We start from the raw sequence: 20,612 nt of genomic DNA, 5'->3' as shown, positions 1-20,612 counted from the left end.
ACACAGTTTTGTTAACCGAAACTCATCAACACCGAGTGCATATACGTGCACCTGTGTACGGACAGCTATATGGCGATGTTCGTGTGGGAATGCTTTACACCTGTAACCCTGAAAATGTGAACTACAGTTTGAATCGGTCAGTAAAAAATGGAAATTTTCGGCATATGACTTGGGAGCACCCAAGGGTAAACCAACGGGCGGAAATGGTTAGCAGTTTTTTTTTGGTGAGTAAACATTGGACGATTGTTTACTAAACGGTTGAGCTATGATTATTTTTTGTTTGGATTGAATTATGAGCAGCAATCATAGGAGCTTCAGGCAACATTCAGGGGACTTGTTGAGGATTGGTACTGATTAAAGTTCAGTGATGTTTATATGACACAGAGCAGTCGAAAGGCAAAGGTCTTGTACTTGGCAGATGCGTTTCCTTGCTGTGGCTATCCGGTGGACTGATGATAGAAGTAGAATTGTGTTTTTCAAAGTCAACGGCATCCTCCAGTAGCATGTAGGTTCATTTAAAACCTCGCTTACAAATTAGCATCACTCATACACTCTCTTGTATCACCCACCTTCTTGGCGAATCGCGTCGATGTGCATGGCCACGCCCGCGCGACCGTTGCGTACATCGCCAGCAGCAATCCATCGCGTTTTCTGTTTGATTGAAGCCAGCAAACGGCAAACAGTTTGATTGAGTGACGCAGCCTGAAGAAAACGGACAACCGAGCGAAACGATTGCTCGAACTGAGCTATTGATTGTTGAGATATTCGAGGTTCGCTTCAGGGAAACGAAACAACTAGGAAGCTCAGCAGCAAAACGCTCAAGTCCGAAGGAACATTGTACGAATCAAAACTACAAACGGTCCTAGGAGATGCAAGTGTCAAGGAGTAAGGATAGCTAGGAAGCTCTTACTTTTTGTGGTCACGAAGAACAGTCTGCAAGAAGAAAAAGAGATGAAACCTCATTAGTCATTAGGCTTAGGTGAAGGAATTTTGAATGTAAAATATTTGCATACAAAATAAAGATTTAGATATTAAATCGGGTGTGAACTCTTATGAACAAAACTTGTATAATCCTGCTTTTTTTCGCACCACAAACTCACAGCAACTCTCGGAAAATACATACAAGAAACTCCTCGATATTTCCGCAGCAACTTTGAATGGTTTTTCCTCACACAGCACACCGTAGTCACACACACACATACACCTCATCAAGTTTTCTGACCGAACCGGCCGGCTTTCCATCCACAAGGGGTCGTTGTCTTTCGCGTTTTACGGGGAAAAGTCAACCAATAAAGAAACCCAAAATAAAAAAAAAGCCCTATAGCCGATACCTCCTCCAGCTCGAGCCGGAATATTCTAATTCTATCGCAACCACGAACCGGCACAAACACTTCACATGAACCGCACCCCGAAAAAAAGCGCCAGAAAACGGAGAGGTAGCTCCCACCTCTTGAACCACTCACCGCCTCGGCATAGCGCCCGCGGAAACCCTGCGAAGCTGAATATTCATATTTGATGTTTGATTTTTGCCCAAACAAAATGACCGCACCATCTGACCAGCAGCAATGAATGTGTGCGTTTGTTGATACAGGTGGAAAAGTCCCTTACCGAAAATCGTTGAGGACCACTTCAACGACACCAGGGAAGGCCACGGCACGAAATACACACGACACAAACATGACACACGGGGAAAAGTTCAGTGGTCTAGATTTTCGTTCGTTCGTTCGTTTGTTCGAGGAGTGGTTCTAGTGGAGAGAGGAGGAAACGGCACACGGCGTGAGGCATATATAACTCAAATTCATGCGGAAAAACATCTTCAATTCTTGACAACCAAATCTTGGCAAATAAACGTAAGCGAGACTATTCTAAGCCTAGAGAAAAGGAATTTGAGAACTCTCCCGAAATATATCCGTTTTAAAGGTCTTATTCCTTTACACGGGCTGAGTTTTTTTAAAGAATTATAATTATCCTGCCAAGTGATAGGAGCTTCTTTGTAAAATGTAAAGCACGTACTCACGTAAACTAAGGACCCCAAGGACAAACGAATGCAACCGGTGATTCACCGTGACTAAGAGCTGATTTTACCAGCGGGAAAACCCTAACCTCAAAGTTTGATACTCGAAACAACACGAAGAAACATAATCGCCATTGCTTTGTTTCCATTAATTCACTTTCATTAGGACGCTTTCTGAGCGTGTACAGTCTCCTGCATGTATGCAATGTAATTGGCACTCGGTGTGCTTCTTAAAGGTGCTTGCCGAAACATTGAACGATGCCGACCGAATTACCGGTCTAGCAGTGCCTTTAGGTTTCAAGTCAAGACAATGAGCCGATTGTAATGTTCCAAACATTCAACTCCTCTACTTCAAAATGGCACGAAAAAGCAGGACAAAGCTATATGCCGTGTCATATCGAATTAGTAGCTGCTTCTATGTATCTCCTTCGGCTTGTCTTTCGCTAGGTACCAACTTTAAGGCACCGTGTGCTAGTAGAGCCGTAAGGACCGTAAAAACAGTAGCAGGACAGTGTGAAAGCCACACGGTAACCCATACATTCTGGCACCGATTTCGTTGTGGTCAAGCACAGGCAAAGCCAGCCTCGCCGCTAGCAACCCTCGCTGCAATGTCACGCCTAATCCTCGCATCGTTCAGAACTGCTGAGGCTCGCTAAAGCACAGTCAGAAAGTGTTGATTGTTATGATTGTTTGTGGATGATTTCGTTGAACTTTGACCCAATTACACCATCCAAGAAACTCTGCAGAAGCTGCTCCATTTTCCATTCCTTTCTGTGACTCGCGTCCACCGTATAAAAACCACCTTTGGTGTAGCTATTCTGGGTTCCTTTTTCTGCGCCATGACGCTTTAATGAAAGAAGCAAAACGATTTTATTTCTTTCTCTCTACTTTGGGGTCACTTATTATGCCACCCACACACACAGACGCGCGCGCAAAGAATACGCCACCTTTTGCTCGGTGTACGTAGTGGCGTCTGTTGGCAAATGAAGCCAAAGACGCCGGCCGGTAGTTACAACATGTAGCTAATGCTGGTTCGTTTGCTGGAAGGTGTTTGATTTTAATCAGTCACTCAACCAATACATACCGGCATTTGACTGACGCCTAGTAGTGAGTGTATGTAACAATGCTTAGCTAACAAGTAGCTGTCAGGTACACATTTTAATACTTTGACATTCAAATAGTTGAAAATTACTTCATATTTGTCAATAATGTTACAGGTCCTGGTTGACTAACAATATAGCAAAATATAATCCTATCAGTTACAGAACTGATAGGATTAATGCTAATGTCAAAAAAGAATCATTTGCTTTCAACTTCAAGACAGCCAACATTTTTGGAGAAGACCTCTGGAGGTTGTCGCTTGGCTTGGCCTGGTATTACTGGCATACTTGACTTATTTGAAGAATTCCAGGGCTCAGACCTTCTAAAGCTTCATGAAGACTACGTTTATTCTTGACGTCTTGGACTTTAAAGTCATTTGTCGGTTGAGGACGCAAATAAAATTGAATTTTCTGACATTTTCCGGTTATAGCAAGAATTTGTGTCATGCTATATTTTCCAGCCCTTTTTTGTGTCCATATGGAAGAAAGGGCCTTATCTCTCTTCCTCTTCGACATAGTAGTCTAGCACGATTCTAATAACAAAAGGATACGATTTTTCATTGGAATGAGCGTTTGCCCTTTTTCCGGAAATAAACTGAATGCATAGCAAACCCACCCACCAGAGACACGAACACGTTGCACCATTCTGCATCTTACCTTCTAGTGTTCTTTGCTCACCCGCGAATGTTAAAGCAAAAGTCTCCAGTGTGGTTCAGTTTTAACCGTTGTGGTCAGTAATGTTACCAAGTATCCGAGAAACCCCCAAGGAGCCGTACCGGAAGCTGAAAACCGGAAACACACACACACACTCATACACACACACTCGACACAACCGTCAGTTCGATCAACCCCACTCTATTGTCGCCTGTCATACAGAGAGCCCTCGTCGAACGCACACATAAATAGTAAGGCTCACCTTTTACGGACGCACCGGGACAACTTTGGAAGAATGGTAGAAGGCGATACAGAGTCGCCGGTCACGACCCTCCAAAGCCGTTGGTCAACTTGCTTTTGATTTAAGATTTGATACGGTTCACGCGATCATTTCGTTAGCCGGTGACGTTCTTTCACCTTTCGAACCCCTGGCTACAAGCCGTTCATCAGGCTGAGGACCTTCCAGGAGTGGAGATCCACTTGAATGACGTCTACGAATAGAACGTGGACGGTCTGGCGACTTTTCTTTGCTGCACTTTTTTCTCTTGTTTTTGATTACTTGGTAACACTTTTAATACTTTATATAACTCTTTTTTGACTGTAAAAGAAGACGGTTCCCCCGTCTAGCCGAAGAATTTTACTCTTCTATCACCAACAACACTTCACAGCACTCCAGCAACTGATCTTACATACGGTAAGGTGATCCACTATTACCGCTCTGGGTGTTAATTGAATGCGCTTGGATGAAGCATTCCAACCGCAGTGTTGATTGAATTAACGACATTCCTAAACTCCCTCAACTTCACGCGCCACATAAGCTCTCACGGCTGCACAGAACACCCGTTGAAAGTGGAGCATGTCCACAGCTCCACAGCACGTTTCACTCGCAACGCGTCACACAAACAGAGAGCGTAACGTTCACTCACGCTGCTAACTCGACATGCAGGCGTCCAATCGGTACGCCGTCCGAGGCTCGTCTAAACGGTGCCCAGTGCCGGTCAGTTGGTTTTTGTATCTGGCACCAAAACACTCCGACTCGCTACCCTCTATTACCATATATTTCGCTCTGTGATCCCCTCTGGGTGCCTCTGCCGTTGGACCCATCGCAACTTACCCAACACATACCTTCACAAGGTAGCCTCCGCATATCGATAAGAAACCCCTTGTTCACGCGGACGAGGAATGCTTCCTCGCTCACACAATGGGCAAAACTATCCTACCTACCATACCACACCAAGTCATCGAACATCGGTCGCACAAACAGCACCTTCGTTTGTGGGACACCTAGTGGACCATCACTTTCGCTCCCGAAGTCTGCCGGTGTAAGAAGGTCCTGCCGAAAGGACTCGTACCCAGTGTCTCAGTCTTTCCGGATGATCCACTTTCCCTTAAGCGCCCGGTGGATGGAAAAGGAAGCAACACTGTTCGGCTGGGCGTTAGGAAGGTACGAGCAGTCATGGCAACGGCACTGACCACAACGAATAAGGACATCGGTCAGCGTATCGGTGGCCGGTACCGAACGCCAACACTTCACCCGAACCAACCGACTGCTAGTATCGGGCCCAAGCATTACTGAACAAATGCAGTTCGAACTGGTGGATTAGGGTAGTTGAAAAGTTTGCAAACTTTTTTGTACAAAATTTAATATTAATTCGATACTCCAGTTCTAGTCCTGATTTGAAGGCAGAACCCAAGTTAGTTTTAATACACCGAGAATTTTACGCCTAGCTTCATGGAATTCATAGAGATTATGAAACCTCCCTGTTCCTAGAAGGCAAAATATGAAAAATATATCCCGGAAGAATTCGATCGTACTCTATAAACTCTATAAACGTCTCTCACGGACACGGACAAGGACACGGAGGCTGTGGAAAACTGGCATATTCTCCTAGCTGAGTTCAACAAGAGGATGCACAGTATTGTTGGAAGGTCAATGGCAGTAGTCTTACCAGGTTCTGGTAAGCTAGTCAGGTTATGAGAATGACACCGGACGGCCAAGTCCGTAAAGTCTTTTCAGGGCGTTCAGATGACCAGTGGGCGCCCTAACTGAGAGAGCATGATGGCGTGACCCTGAAATAGCTAAATATTTCTTTGGCTTATCCACTACAACCTCTAGAGGACATTGTCTGCCATTTCTGTTCTTCAAAAAAAAAACACAAAACACCATGTAGAGAATAAACTTTTTGACGCACTCAATAAATTTACCATAAAATTTGCACTTATTGACAGCACCTACAAGTCAAACGCCGGACGACTGCAGAAGTGTACAACACACACACACGCACATAAGTAAATCGATTTGATTAGCGTCTCAAAGAGACCTTAACCGGATTATCCTCACTCAAACGGAGAGCCAAAGCATCCGCACTGACGGACGGCAAAGATTCAGCTCAAACATTTTTACAACATTTTAACGCGTACCATAATGTTGCTCGTAAAACGGTTCGGCTTTATCTCACGCAAAACTGTACACCGCGGTTCGTCCGGAATGGCTAATACCCGCGGATTATCGTCTGCAAGGGGTCTGGCGATTATTTGAGCAAAAACAAAACACAGCAGGAGGATTTACCGAACGCTAAACGTATCAAACATCACACTAATTCGCTTTTATGGATCAATTAACGGAAAAGAAGGGTATGCATTTGTGGTGGGCGATTTTTGGAAGTTTTAGATGCCTGCCGAAAACAAACTCCATCCTTTGCCATTTTACAGTAATAAAACGGACCAATTAGATAGCGCGGAGGCTATATAATCCTCTTTCACTAGCGATCGTCGGCGGTACAGTAGAGAGAAACGGGTAAAGAAAATCTGTCCTAACACAAACACGAACAAATTGATAAAATGAAATCAAATACGGTCAAGCGTGGTTCAGGTGACACGCAACGTTTCACGGCGATTCCTATTAACAGTCTGTCTGTTTTGCTCGTCCTCGGTGGGTTCGCCTAAGGTGGGGTCAAAATTACGGGGGACTTGGAGCAATACTTGCCAGTGTAAAAGATACCTCCTCCTGGCACGTGTTAAAAGATAATGAGGATTAAAGCGGGGTGAACAAAAGGGAGAGCTGAATACGAATGCAGGGTATAGCAACATGGGTAGAACGGGAGAAATGGAGCTAATGTTGGTTCCAGGAAGCAGGAATTCATTTTGGCTAAAGTCTGAATAGATGCCCCCCCCCCCACCACTCACGGCACTCACTTTTCGCTACTGAGTTATTTTAAGTTTAGGTAAAAGTTAAGCAAAAATGTGAGAAATGGTTGTAATAAGTATTTATAATAGTTTAAAATCTTTGCTTAATATTAATAATAAATAAATAAATGCTTATAGTAAAAAGTCTGAAAAATATTCTCTTTTAGGTAACTCAGTAGCGAAAAGTGAGTGCCGTGAGTGGGGGGGGGGGGGGCATCTATTCAGACTTAAGCCTTCATTTTAAAGGTAACACTATAATTCAAAGCTTCAAGAAATCTAGACAATAAAATTAAAGACCTGAAGTTTGCTCTTAAATGTGATTCCGATGTTTGCTGAGCCCTGAACGTTTAATGTTAGCATGTCCAACCAAACGACTAAGGGGTACACTGTACAACAAATGTCACTACCAAATCGTCCCACGTCACACATACACCCACACTTTCGCCTTCCACCTTGGATACATGCCAGGACACAGAGGTGCGTGTCCTTCACAGCTAACGCGTACCAATAATACATCACGCGACGCGACGTCAAACAGACAATCACTCAAACTCCCGCCCGGACCTCAGTGCTTCCCGCACAGGTTGATTACTATCTAGGCAGTAGGCCAATGTCAGGACAGTGGTCAGGACACAGGAAACGGCTAAAAGTGCGCGAAAAGAGGTCCTTTTTCGTGTGCGACCGAGAGTGCTGGTACCAATCGGGCGATTATGATGGACGAGATAAGGGCCGATTCACGCTCAATCGTCCTTGAAAAGGGCCATCCCACTGGAACCATTTTTCAACCCCGATTCGGGCACGCGACCAAGGGAGTAAAGGCTATTTTTTTATTACAAAATTGACCCTCACAAACTGCTGCCACACTTATCTAGTCCATCAATTTTTCTCGTCTCGATGTTTTCTTTTTTCTGCCATATCACCACCGTATGTACCCTATGATAATTTGTTACCGGAAGTAGAATAATTCAAGCCGGCACCAGGTAAGAGAGCAGAACATCCCTTGTCCCCAACCCCTGAAGATGAGGAGGTAGGGCAGTAAGGGTGAAAATTGTACTCACCAATTTCCCACCATAACAACTCCATCCCTCAATTGTTGATTGGCCACCGATTCTACCGATTTTCTCACCGTTCCTCGCTGTAAGTAAGTCAAGGTGCTGGGAGGTAACCAAAAATTGCCGTTTCAAACCAACTATTGGATAGTGCTAAAGATGGGGGATAAGTAACCGACAAACCTGGTGTGTGTGTGTGCTAATGGATTTTTGACGTCGTTTTTTCCAAAAACAACTCCACAGCCAAAACCACAAAACCGACATTAAAATAGCAGAACTAACCCTCGGAAGAAATCGGAACAAAATGCTAGTCATTAGTCATAAAAATTATCACTAGTACGTTAGGGGATATTTTTTTTGGGTACAGGGACATTCGTGGCCCCTCTTTCGAAGGCAAGATCTGGGGCAAGAGTGGATCTGTTACTTGGAGTCCGCTAAACGGGATGGCGCGAGACGATCACCAAGGTTCGCCGCGTTATCAGCAAAGCTAGCGGGGAGTAAAAACATAAGGATCTTAAAAGGAAGCAAATGGCATAGATTTCAGACATGTCAAACATAGAGTTCGGAGGTGGCCCTTGAGTCCCTTTAATCTGGCTGCCAAAGGACTGCTGAAGATATCGATCTACTGGGAACATTCCAGCAGCTTTTCCGGTTGAGATCTACTTTTGCAGATGATTGTGTGCTGAAGTGTTCTGCTTTATTCTTCTTCATCTTTGGCACTACAATCGCAGAGGGTTTGAGGTTTTCGAAATTCATCAAAACATGTCCACCAACGAGATACAACTCTACTTATTCACAAGAGACATGAAGGGTTTGATCTTACAAATGAAGCCTTTTCATACATCTCCAAACGGCCCACGAGTCAGAATGAGTTTGACATTACTGGCAAAGATCAGTCCGACAACACGTGTCATTTCATTTGCGCGTTTCCTGTGCGTTTCAATGTAAAAAATATATAAATATATTTAAAGGCCCCAATCTGCCAAATAGTCAAGGCTGTGTATGACCTTTATTGTTAACGATAAACATAAACACGCACAGCTCTCGAACAACCAGTCCACAAACCAATCGGTACCATTAGCTCGTTTAGTTCCTTCCAAGTTTCAGCTTGTCCCAATGCACAACCACCCATGCCGAACTAATCCTAAATTCCTCCGGCCGATAATGCAAACACGGGCAAACGGCAAATCATAACGACCCCCAAAGGACCCATCGATTAAAAATTCCTCCGTCCAGGACACAGGAGCCGTACGAATGTTGAGAAAGGACAGGACAGGATCGGGTGAAACTGATTCGGGGGAGGACCTCCAAAGATTATCCACAGGCAAAACAGCACGAACAAGGCAAAACACCTCCTCGCCACGAGTTTTGATCAGGGTCGAAAGCGAAAAGAAGAGGGTAGCCATTAAAAACAAACACTCCAGTGTTCCAGTGAATGGCGACCTTGAGCTAGAAAGGTAGCAACCGGACATAGGGATGTTAAGGATACTCGGCCGCATTAGAAGCGGGTCCGAAATCATCGGTGCTGTGGACTGTTTTTCTTTTTCGTTCAGGGACACCCGCGGAAAGATAATGAACGGTCCGGGCACCCCACCACTTACCAGGGCGCAGAATGGTTAGACATGCACGATACGATCAGAATTTCTGTTCTGCTCTCGTGTCGCTTGAGTTAGTCCATAAAAACAAACGAACCTCAAGATGTGGGGACTAGATGGTTAACCATTTTCGTAATGTCAACCGGATGGTAGGTAACGCTTGACACACTTCTCATTTCACGAAAAATGATAGCACTTGATAAGCAGTCAAGGAAGGCTTCAGCGAACTGGACCGCTAAAAGGGGGTCAAGGATCCACAGGGCATGAAGAACATCATGCCTCAAAATGGTGGCAAAGTAAGATCGAATAAATCATTAAGCGTTTAAGGGAAAGGTTCCACATATGCACGTCCCAGTGTCGAAATGTCAATCGTACGCAATTCAATTAAGCCATCAAGACATCTCTTTCAGCATCCAAAAAGTACTAATGAGCGCAAAAAAAACGCGAGAGCGAGCACGGGACAGGAAAATTAAAATTAGTGAACAGACGCTGTTCGGTTGTTCGTTTGCCATTTTCTCTGCCGATACAACCTCATAGAGCTGTAAATGTAAATTACCATTAAATTGGCTTTAAATTGGCGATTTTTGCACCGGCCGCAGAACGGCAGCAAACCCATTAGGTTCGCAGACTTAACGTCAGACAAAAAACAAGCACGGTTTGGCATCGCGACAGCCGTTCGGTCGTTAGAAAGGAAGTCTTGCGATGAAAGAAGATCACCCTCCTTTTTAACATCTCAAATCTCACCCCAGGGCACCATCTTGTGGCTGGATTTCGCCAATGGCGGATATGTAGTTTTTCAACAGTGTCATCGTTCCTTGATGACAGAGCAGCTCACTCAGCGGTTAATCGATTGGTTCAATCGCATCGCTGCACTTTTAAAGCCAACGGGGGCCAGTTTGCGAGGATTATGCGAGCGAGTGCACTTATTGCGAGATAAATAATTACCACTTCGGTTCGGTTGCCAATAATCAGGCCGCCATCCTCTCAACAAAAGGGCGCAGGGAAACAAAGTACAGAATATATGAGCATACAAAAAACTGGAACACGAGTCAACCGGGCTTAAAGCTTAACGAAATGAAGATACTCCTGGCAGTGACTACGTAACTTCATTGATGATGCTCTCAGGAAGGTCTAAAACGGACAAAAAAGCTGTTTCTAAGATAGATGCTGGTAAATCGATAAAGGTACACTTTTAAAAGGTTATCTGTCTGTCGATGCGTTTCGCTACTACGTAGGCTAAGATTCAGACAACAGTGACAGCAAAAACGAAGAATATGCGACTCAAAGGAGTTATCAAGCCCCGGAAGATACCCGTATCAAGAGAGCTCCAGAGGGCGAAGAGGTAATGGCGCCGGTCTGCGCACAGCTGGATCTGAGATCGAATCCAATGCAGACTTTTCTCCCATAGTGAAGAATAGCTTAGCAACTACGCACACATGGTATGAATTAGCTGATTGTTAAGCCTCTGCAAGAAGAAGATATCCCGGAACCCAGGAATATCCAAGAACCCATATGTCGCCAACAGTTTTTGTGAGCCTCTATAAAAGACTTCAACCACAAAACAGCAGCAGCATTTCTATACGTTTTACAGAACGATCTTATGTTATCAAAGCTACTGCACTTCATCTTCTTCGGCCTTAAAGTGCAAACAACGAGTGCTGCTTAAATAAATATTTACGTATTAACCGGCGAGCACCAGACTGGCACCACTCAAATAATCATAAACTTAAAAGCAAATTGTATAATTAAAATAAGTGTAGTTAAAATCCCAAACTCCAATGTCGTCCAGATCCACCAGGCCTCCTTTACATAAGCCCCACTCGCGAGTAATCGTACCGTGCGCAATCAAGCTCGATCGACCGAGCTCTCGAAGTCGATCGACTGCAGAAAAACCTCTTCGGGACTTGGGAACGACATTAGTAGCGAAGAAGTAAATAAAAAAATGTCGCTTATCTCTATTTCTTGTCATGGCCTGGGTCGACCTGTTTTGCATATTATAACTGTGTTTACTTCTTGCAGCTGTGTGTGCAGTTGTGTCTGTGTGGCTTTAAAATATTTTTATCAAATGAGATTTTGCCTTTTGTTGCCATCCGTCCTTCAGAAGGTTAGTTCAGCCAGTCCTCTACACCCAAACGTTCGCTTTTTAGCGCACAGCGACTGTGGAATGGGTCCTGAGGCCTTTTTATTTCTTTACCAACCTTGCTTGCACAAGCTCGATGCAAAACTTGTCCTCCGGATGAAAAAAAGGCCCGCCAAGCAAGAAGGCAGCAAACCGAGCGAAAAAAAACGATGATACACCAACCGAAATAAAAGAACGAAAAAAAACGCACCTCAACTGAACGCTGCAACATCAACATATAAACGCATTTGTCAATTAAAAGCAAACGGGATAATGAACGACGAACGGTGTTACATCGTGTTGAATGTACACACCTGTGCGCAGTGTGTATAGTGGTGGTGTTCTAGATAATCTAGTTTTAGAGAGCGTACTTTTAGAAAACATGTTTTAAGCTAGTTGCAAGAAGCATCAATATCTAAGAGTCGATGACACTAGACACGGGCGCTGTCACAGCTTTTAGCGTGTTGCGTGAAATGTGGCAGGTGAAACGACGAGTATCAAGACAAAAACAGCTTAATAGGTTGGATCGAAGTAGCAATCACGGCCTTGACTTGCTGCAAAAGTGCTCGATACTGCGCACTATCTAGCGTCTGCCAACCCAATATCTCGATCATTCTGGAGGATATGCATCCTCGACAATCCTTTTGAGCTTCCTCCTTCCAAAAGAGGTTATCTTCTGGTTAAGAATGGATTCTTAACCAATGGAAATGGATTAAGCGGTGTATGAGACTCTACATATACATACAGTACAATCCTGATTTTGACATCCCACATCCAACATCCTGATTTCAAAATCTTAATCGTACACAGTTGTAATTTCGACGTTGAAGTATACAAATCAGTTTATCAAAGCTCAGTAATCCCAAGATTAGTGTGGACTCATCTATAGTTTCCTGGAGGAGCGTTGAGACTTACATCAGTTAATGAAAGAACTCTTTGGCGATGTAAGTCACCTCAATCAATGCTGTGCTCAAGGCTTTGAACGTTTCACCCTTATAATTATAGGTAGGTATCCTCCTCGTACGACCAGATTATCCGGTCCACACAAATAATCTTCCAAACAACTGGTGATATACAGTATCGGCACACCAAAAACCAGCAAAAACATCAGAATTGTCGCTCAGTGATACAAGAAAATTGTGTAGCCAACTGCAATATCAATAAATCAGTCAAGCAAACACAAATTATTTTTATGACTAAATTCTCGGAATTCTGGCAAACGATAAACATTTCTAACAACTTCTATCCGACCGTTCAAAACCACTCAAAATAGCAATCGGGAATTGAGAAGCAGCGGGGTAAAAAGCACAAACACACACATATGATTTCGAACGACGCATCGAGATGAAATTGATCTTTCTGCGGCTTCATTCTTCGCCACTTCACCACTCAACAGCCACTCATATGCGAAGGCACCATCAACCCGCGAAAGACCATGGCACAAGGGAACCGTTTGACCAGCGAACCCCAAAAAACAACACACGCCAAAGCAGGAAGATTCACGCGAAGAATCAAAAACCGATGCACAAAGCGACGGCGTCATCTTGAGAAAGTCGCCGGACGCACAAAAAAGCGAGTGAGGGGATGAAAGATATCTTTCGGTGGAGAAGAACGAAAACAACACGACACAGATCGTCAAGAAGCAAGATCGATGGGCAGCAGTCTCGCATCTTGCGGGTGCGTGTGTACGTGTACGGGGTTCAGTACAGGAAACTTCTTCATCTTCATCAGCAGCGTCTAATTGGAAGGAAGAAGTTACTTATGGCAGCGTTTAGTGTGATTGGAAAGGTTCTGAACCGACAAAAAAAAACATCGACGAAAAACGAGCAAGAAAAGCAAGAAGAGTTCGATCAAAAGTGGGTGGAGAGCAACAGTTTACCGGAGTGGAGGGTCAGAACGGTTGGTGTTCGCATGGAAAAGATGAATGAGAGTCTCCTGCCTAGCGGCCCCCGGTATGCCCACCACGAAGGCCCCACAACCACTTTCCTGCTAATGTGCCCAGTTTTTGGAGGGATTTTTCCTGCCGAGTAAGGTAATCTTCCCTAACAGGTACCGGTGCTGATCGAAAAGCGATCGAATGCGAGGCGATGGATTCTTAACCTGCGGCGAACGCTTGGCAATGGATGCACCCATCCGGTGAGGCCCGGCATGAATAGCTAATGAGTGCGATGAACCTACGGCTAACAGCATCAAGCCTCATGCATTTACGGTGTTTTGAGAATGATTTGATAGGGCTGTTGAATCAACACAATCTAAGCAATGTACGAATAACGACATAGGGACACTAGGTTGTGTTATATAGCCTGGAAATCGTCTCTGGTACATTGAGTTTTTAGCTAACAAATTCAAAGAGCACAGATGAAAGACTTCATGGAATTTAAATATGCTTCCGTTGTGTGATAAACCGAGAGTAGCTCCAATTTTTAGCAGGTCATTGGAACTACTAGAAACCTATAGTTAGAAGATTTTCCACGAATCAAGCCAACCAAAACCACTCCAGTTAGTGATTGTAGGAATCAACCACATTAAATGTTGTCCGAAGCAGCGTATGAAACTCCTGACCAAGCTCACAGCACAATTGACTTTTTTTGTATTTTCAGATAGCCAAAAACCCGTCCCAGATATTCAAAGCTCGGTGCTTATTTTTAAAACGTCTTTTTGTAGACTTGAGATCAAAACAGCGCCCACGTACAAAAATCTGAACGTACCTCCGCTAAGGAGTCTAACGTTTAAAGCTACTTCAACGTTTACGCAGACAACCATTACCAATGAGTTGGTGATTTATGAGTCCACCACAAGAAGGTGAGGCGTTGAGCTTTAGGCTTTAACATCTCCAACCTCCACCGACTCGCCTACTCACGTACCCAGACACACACCGTACATTTATAGTACAAAAAAAGTGCAAATGATAAATTAACGACACGCCAAACGAACCCCCAAATTTAACATACACACACACAGGATGAAGAAGCTTAGTCAAGAAGGAACGATTTTCGGGGGTCCCGAAACAACAGCAATCGGCATCGAGCCGAGATTGAGAACAACAAAATCGAGCAACCTTCGGGGTCGATTAATCATCGCCTTAACTGGTCACACTGCGAGATGGCAGTGATGAAATGGTAGAACGTGTTGGTTTTGGTGGTTGGGTTGGTGTAGAACAGTGTTGGGCCATGTCACCAGGCACCGATGGAATCGTAGCCGAACCGGACCGATTAAGAATGGCGGGGTGTACCACAGGAACGAGAAACTCACAAAATGTATTACTGAGGTATTAATGCGGTGCTTGGGATCTCTGCATGATGACGATCTACCCCTTTTACGACTACACGGGGTATTTCGATGTTAAGTACTACCAGCAAGATGTTCTTCCCGATTCTACATACTCTGAAAAGATAGTTGGAAACTTTCAACCAGGATTCCGAAACGGAAGTCAACCACTAACCAGATCTTCAACCCGCTTCCGGAGAAGATCTTTAGAATGATAATGCCCTACATTACTGGAGGGATAACTCGCAGGACTGGTAGCTTCGGGAACCATTTCCCCTAAAGACAATCGAGATTCTAGCCCACACTCTGATGATATATCATTGGTTTGAGGCTCTTCTATGTAGCAGAAGCTTATCAAAAGAATCAAGCAGATAGTTCAAAATATTGATAATGGTACTACCAGCAGCCTTGCTAACAGATACGGATTTACAAGACACATTCAACTGTATAGTAAAAACAACTAATACGATCTCGGAGAAAGGTGAACGAGCCTACGGTTCCGTATTCTTCTCGGAAAAGTCATTCGTATTCGCTTCTGGAAGGCACCGTATATAGGAAAATCGAACGGTTGTCGTTACGCTCCATGAAACGGAAGCGAAAACTGTTCGTCGCTAAGGCCCGACACACACGTAAAGTAAATAAAAACCTTTCGTCTTATCTAGCTCTATGCCCAACCTTTTACCCGTACTCGGCCGACGGTGTGGAGATAGCGCGAACGAGGGAAACCGTGGCGACTAGTCGCCAAATCGCCTTAAAAAGCGGTAAGAAGGGGGAGTTCCCGATGGGAAGTCTACCAAAAGGTGCGGCTAAAACCTTTAAACCGGATTTACTTGCCTAAACTTCGTAAACGTTGGTGGTGGGCTTTGTGCAAGCAAGGGCTGACCGAGGTAGGTTTGTTATGCTCGTTATGCTTGCTTGGTCCCGCTGCCGTTACGGTGACGGCATAACGCGACCCACGGCGAAAGGGGAACCGGCGTAAGAAGGCAGCGATGGGGAGGAAGGCCGTTTGGAAGGTGATTGGACATACGCTCGGTACTGGTCACATTCTCTCCTTCCCTTTTTTGTTTTTGCTGCACTCAGCATGACATTTCCTTTCAATTGGGTCCAAATTGGAAACATTGGTGTTTTCTGTTTTCTGTCGTAGACTCTTTTATTTTTCGTCGTGTTATTAAAGCTCTACCAGCAACGTATAGCATAACCAAGGAGGCTGCGTGTTTGAAGTCGTTGCGTGTGACACAGCACCAAATTGGATTGTTTTCGCACCTAGCGTTAGCGCTGTTGACGATGGATTGAAGGTTTTAAAATGTCATGTTGTCGTGGTGAAGACTAAACGACATCATAGTGACATCCTTTGCATTGCTACGACTTCTAGTGAGAATCTAGGTTCTTATTACATTACAATTGTCATTTGCTTGGTGGACGTAAGAAAGCTTTGGGATTAGTAGAATTCTGTTGTACGTGAGTCGGCAAAGTCAGGTCCTCAAGAAAATATTTGGTAGCAGTCACAACGGGTTTAAGACCTTGTCATCAGGAAGTCGTAACCTTCAATATACGAAAATTATTATTTATTATTACAACCGCTGCGTATTGAAGATCCAGGAATATTATCAACGCCATCACTCCATCTTTGTTTGGCCAAGAGCCCAACAAGAGCTTTTAAACTGATACTTCATTGAATTTGGGCAGAGTGTGCCAATCGCTGCTCTATCAAAATGGTCGAGTGGATGACATTTTTCGATCAATTGATCTACTGAAAACTTTCGCATTCAAAGTCTCACTATTGTAGTCTTTTGTCCTCAAGATTGTCATGCTTTCCAATCATTTCCAAATAAAAAAGTCCCATTCCTCTGGCGATGGTTCGGTTTTCTTTTTTGTCTTCTCGCCAACCACAAACACCCAATCCCAATTGATCTAGTTAACCAGAACAAATTATTTCGATTGATTTTGTTCGGCTTTCTACGGTCCGCCTGCCGGCACAATCGATACCGAACCACCGTACACCGCAGCCACCGTAAAGCTGATGATAGAGTGTTTATTGGTACCTGATTTCCGACACATCCCTTCTGAGGAAGGGGAACCTTTCTTTGTTTTCCATGGTGCCAACGAGCGTTTGGCACGTGACGAACCGTCAGTATACTACAATAAAATGTTACAACCGAACACTTCGACACACACACACGAAATTCGGTGAGCAAGCGCGGGAAAAAGAGAAGTCAGTAAAACGCTCGATCTTGAGAAGGGGGAAAATGCCGACACTTGGAGAATTGCTACCGGAACGAGTGTTTGTTTACAATTTTTCCGCTCGAGTAGCGTTGAGGTGTGCAGGTTGCGAGTGGATACAGGCGAAAGTGAGGTCGTGGAGTCGTGGTTGGGACTATCTGGTCAAGGGAAGATAGAGATGCTTTTAATTTTATTGATCTCAATTCTATGAAATTTCGATCTAGTAAACAGTTACAAAAACTACAAAACTTACAGATGAGTGTTATAGACGACACAGAGCTACGTCTACTTAAATCTCCTCACTGCAACCTCAAGAGGAGTTTCCGGACCTTCTATATTTGATTTCCTGTAACTTCAAACACGACGACGTCAAAATACGTCAGTAATGCAAGCTCAGCTGCAGCATGGTTCACAGCTGGATCAACTTTCTTTGACATTAGTAGCGGATCATCCTAGGAGTGGAAGGAGCGGTAGCTCGGAGCATCGTCGATGAGGGAAATCTTGTCGTGTCCCTTTAATATCACAATTAGAGGGACCTCAACTGCTCAAAGCAACTCGAAGCCTCGCAACATCTTGACCCACTACTGTTTGACATACAACTCCAAACGATAGAGTCAGTGACAGCACCTTGCGCAGGTCGGCAGATAGCCCCTGTTTACCATTATACCAGAATTCGCATCACTAACTACGCGCTCATCATTCCACTCCTGACGTGCCGTCAACGACCAACGATGGAGACCGGCTTATGACCTTTAGGCACGCATTTCGATTTTATCGGTCCCTCCCCCTTCCCTTTCCCCTCCTCCCGCATCAAACTTCGAAACATCGCGCAAGGACACTCGCACGCTCAGAACGCACCTTCAGTAAGGTGAAACGAGGCGACAAGTTCGACAATACGTCACGGGAGTTCCGGAATCTTTCTACCCGAGTGCATTTACCGGCCACCTAATTGAGTAATCGGCTTCGCGAATAGAAACATTGCAATCATCATCTGCTTGGCTTACCTTGTGCTGGGGCTCTGGTGCTGAGTTTTGGTGCCTGGGTCCTCCTTACTGATGGCTTCGTTCAGCGTGGCCCAACCCCACGCAATCTGACAACCTTGTATATCTGTGTGTGTGTATGTATTGCAAATTTCGTTTTCGTTTTTGTGGCCCACGCACGGACCCCTCACACTGTCGGGTTGATCGGGTAAGCACGGCTTCGGCAAGTGTCGGTGTTCTGATTTCCGATTCTACACACTGCACTCTCACTGTGTTGGTGACATTCGCCGTCTAGTGCTTGGTGAACGCCCGCGACGGGGTTCTTTTGGGAATAATTTCGGATATTTCGAATACTGCCGCACCACGCTTAACTGCGGGGATCGATTGAATGCTGTCGACGCCACTGTCGGGTCGAATGGGCACGGTACCAATGGTGGGTCCACCCTCCCAAGCTCCGAACTCACGCACGCACTTACACCCACACTGCGGTTGAAGGGGTTCCTTTCCCCTCCTTCTTCCCCACACAGCCCCGGTTGTTGGCACTTTGGAATTATTCGAAAACTTTAGTCACCAATTTGTTGCGCACTTGTGTTTCGCACTGTAATAAAATCAAACTTCCTTGCGATACGGCATACAGGAAGAGGCACAGGCACACATTCACTGCAGGAGACATACAGACGTACACGTTTTATTTGCTGGTTGTTAAGCAAAAATATATTTCCGAGGCACTCGTATTCCAAGCCTCTACGCACGCAGCTGAAGGCACTAGCGAATGAAGGCACACCGGTACGCCTCGGCTATCGGTCAAATGAACGGCTGTTGACGCGCGCGCGTAATTCTTTGCCCGCTGGGAGCGTGTAGCAGCAGCAAGCGCCGCAGACAACACCGTACACCGTCAAAACACAGAAGTATCCACCCGGTATGAAACACACCAACAAAACCGACGACGTCCACAGTCGGTGAGCGGCCGAATGGAAATGGGTTCGGTCGGTGTTCGGCCGAAGCCCCAAAGCTTCTCCTCAATCGGAAGGGCGACAGACAGACAGTGCACGTGTGAGAAACAAGAATGCGAAACAGCAATGCACCGCACGATCGTTCGTTTGCGGTCTTTGTCTTTCGTACGCACTTTAAAATTCCCCCGGATCGGTAAAGAGAGAACTCACACAGCCTCCCCATCATAACAGCGAGAGGAAAAAGAAGCTTTAGCGCACCCACACACAACACAACATCCTTTCTCGCTCTTTCTTACAAATTACCTATCTTAAACAGACCCCCCGGCTTAAAGCAAAAGCTTCTCTGCCTACCATTGCTTTATGAAGAGAGAAAGAAGCCCACAACTCCGCGGCTCGGGAACTCCGCAAAGTGATCGTTGGGCGTCGTGAGATGCTAAGGCTCTCCTCGATCTCTCAAAACTCTCTGTTTTCGTAGCTGGATCTCTTGCGTAATTGTGTCTTTTTGCTCTTCCCCAGCACCGTGGAAAAGCTGGAAGCTGTTCTCGATCGCCCAACCGAACGCATGCGAGAGCTTCACGCTAAGGACGACACCATACCGCAATCTCACTCGGGGATGGGTTGAGTCGCAAAAATAAATCACGGCAGCACATCGCGATCGCACTCGAACTTGAGCGAACGGAAAGCTGCACAAACTGAGAGTACGCGACAAACGAGTAAAAAGCTTTCTCGCTATTTCTGTTGTCCTTCATTTCCTGTCTTTGCTGTTTCCGAAGGGCGAAACAGCCAAGGGCCTGGCCTGGCGGGGCCTGGAATTGCCTGGCGCAGCACGTCTGCGCTATTCTTTGGATGACTTTGGCCGCATACGGCAAAGGGATTTTATGTAGATTTTAATTTACCGGAAAATTAGGAAAACCGGATTCTCTAGCTTCATGTGTCATCTAAAAATCTAAGCATATTCAAATGAGAAGACTTAATCTAATTTTTGAACACTGTATACGAAGAACCTTCCCGGCAAACCAATCTCACCACGCGGAACACGACGGCTCTATCTAATGGCAATTTACTTATCTACTTTTCGATCGTCGTTTTCCGTTTCCTGCTTTCGCAGCCAAGTCCAGTTTTCCCAGCCTTGCAAAGCGAAGGCTCTTTTACTCCTATCCCTCACAGCATACACGATCTTGCGCCCTAATCTACCAGCGGTGGAAGTGTGCGAGCGAGACCCCGCACCATGATCGCCATAGAACATGACCCACACGCGACCCTATCTGCCCCGTTTGTCCTTCCCGTCTCTGCAGCAGCAACGCTCATCCCAATCTGTCTACCTCTCTCTATGTAGCTCCATTTTCCTCAACCTTGGAACCTAAAAATTCATCACGATTGAACCGATGAACCTGTGGACCTGAGGGTGTCGTCCGTCTTCTTGGAAGGCACGTAGATAAACACAGCGAACCAACCCAACCGAACCGAAGGGAAAA

At 45.2% G+C, this 20,612-nt stretch overlaps 1 protein-coding gene across 6 annotated transcripts in view; it reads right to left on the bottom strand.

The window, feature by feature from the left end:
- The window catches only part of LOC118502635 (cadherin-86C), a 109,467-nt gene extending 90,321 nt beyond the window's left edge, over positions 1-19,146 (bottom strand). Inside the window, exons 1-2 of one of the 6 annotated variants that reach the window (XM_036035086.1) lie at positions 18,209-19,146; positions 570-933 (exon numbers count right to left, since the gene is read on the bottom strand). The gene's annotated coding sequence lies outside the window, so the exon portion shown is untranslated. Of the gene's footprint in view, positions 1-569; positions 934-3,771; positions 3,981-4,030; positions 4,392-5,973; positions 6,657-18,208 lie in introns of those variants that run through there. The other 5 variants (XM_036035126.1, XM_036035094.1, XM_036035101.1 and 2 more) reach the window with 5 other exon arrangements.
- Positions 19,147-20,612: the final 1,466 nt, after the last annotated feature.

This window comes from Anopheles stephensi, chromosome X (genome assembly GCF_013141755.1).
Source record: "Anopheles stephensi strain Indian chromosome X, UCI_ANSTEP_V1.0, whole genome shotgun sequence".
Lineage (NCBI taxonomy): Eukaryota > Metazoa > Arthropoda > Insecta > Diptera > Culicidae > Anopheles > Anopheles stephensi.
Note: the sequence above shows the minus strand (reverse complement) of the source record. Positions and strands in the feature narration are given on the sequence as shown.